The sequence below is a fragment of the Morus notabilis genome, unplaced genomic scaffold (assembly GCF_000414095.1).
Source record: "Morus notabilis unplaced genomic scaffold, ASM41409v2 Scaffold820, whole genome shotgun sequence".
Classification (NCBI taxonomy): domain Eukaryota; kingdom Viridiplantae; phylum Streptophyta; class Magnoliopsida; order Rosales; family Moraceae; genus Morus; species Morus notabilis.
This window is the reverse complement of record NW_010361101.1, coordinates 28,975-31,033: the sequence shown is the minus strand read 5'-3', so window position 1 is coordinate 31,033 and position 2,059 is coordinate 28,975.

The following is a 2,059-nucleotide window of genomic DNA, read 5'->3' as shown; positions in this document are numbered from 1 at the left end:
TATAAAATAATATATATTAATTTAATATTTAAAAAAAATAAAATTGGTAGATTAAGAATTAAGTTTTATCATTAAGATTATGTTAGTAAATTTAAACAATGACAGTAGAAGTTGTTGTGTAAAAAACAACCCCTAATCTACTTGTTAAATTTTACTGTTTTTTTTTAAACTGCACAGCAAAATATAATTTAGAAGACATCTAAACATGCTGCAACTTCTTTCAAAAAAATTAAAATTAATCTAAAAACAATGCTAAACTAGCTCTATTGTTCATTTTTAATTTTTACTTATTCTCACTTGTATTGTTACTATCAGAAACAATAAGAGTTCATTTAGTTCGTTAATTCGAGTTGAGATATGACTTTATGTGAGAGCTTTTTACTGTAGCAAAAAAATTAGATGTGACTGTGAGCTTTTTACTGTAACAAAATTCTAATTCTAAAGTCAAATCTGCTTAATAAACATAACCTAAAAATATGACTAAAATCATCAAAGAGTTGTTTGACCGTATTGCAGCCATGGTGAGAGGAGAGATTATTAGTAGAAGATTCTAACAATGTTTCAATGTATAATACAACAGAATAATATGTACAAATATCTTCAATGGAGTAGTGGATGTTTGGTTCACGAATTTAGAATCATGATTCAAAATTATTTTTAATTTACGTATATTTTTTATGAGAAAAAATACTATAATAAATTATAAATTATAATTTAAATCATAACACGAATTCTCGTATTAATTACTCTCGTAGTTTCTTTGAATCTTCCCAACGGCTTAATCAGAAAAAGACATTTACTAGTGTCCCCAATAAATCTTGTCAAACATTAATAAATAAATAAGTAAATAAATTTTGTCAAACAGAAGGTGTCTAAAGGACACGTTTCATGATTTGTCAACAACAATCTTAACTTTTCAAAAAGAAAACAAAGAAATGTTGTCGAGAGTAAAGAACGGGCATGATGTAGCTTAGCGGTCAATCCACGTTCCGACATAAACTTGCCTTTTGGGTTATTTCTTACACGAAATTTATCAAGACTCGGCAAGGTAGGAAAGAAAAGTAGAAGAAGGAAGAAGCTGGAGAGATTTTGAAAAAAAAAATAGAAATGTAAGTTGTTTGGTAGGAGAGAAAAGAGAAAGAAAGAAAAAATGGAGTGAAAAATAATACATTTAGGTCTCACCATTTTTCTTCTTTTCATAAGTAGGCAGAAAATGAGGTAAAAAAATGGAGACAATTAATTAAAGTGAGTAAAGTTATTAAACTACCATTTTTTCTATTAATATCCAAACAAAAAATGTAAGGGTATAAAAGTAATTTATGAGTAAAATTTTTTCTTTCCTCTCAATTTAACTTCCAATACCAAACAAGTGAAGGTAAACTCATATTATTTCCATCTTCTCATACCAAACAACATAAAAGAAAATCAATTTCCTTTCCTTCATTGCTATTTTCCATCACTTTCATATTTCCTTTCTATCTTATTTTCTTTCCTTCTTACCAGACATAGCATAAATGTGAGTTTCGTCAACCGGGTTTAGAATTTATTTTAAAATAATTTTATTTTTTATATATAAATAAAAATAAAAATATTTTTAATCTGAGACATAAATTATTTTTAAAAATACATTTAGTAATTTTATTAAGAGATTATTTCAATGTAAAAAAATCTATTAATGTCTCTTTTTCTCTCTCTGCTCGAGAGAGGAGAAAACGAAAACAAAAAATGAAAAATGACCAAAGTCATTTTTCATTTCTCTCTCATTTTACACTAAACTAAAAAATTATTTTCATTTTTATTTTTTATCTTTACTGTTCCAAACACCGTTTTAGAAATATTTTTCATTTTTTTCTTTTTTCAAAAATGTGAAAACTAAAAACGGGATCAATTCCAAACACGGTCTTCATTCTTGATGCTTTGTGTTGGGTTTTTAAGGATATGTTTGGTTATGAGTTCAAATCAGTAGTTTTGATTATGTATTTAAATTTTGTGAGAGAACTCATGAATTTTTTAAATTTAAATTAAAAAAACGCTATAACAAAATTAAATTATAGTTTAA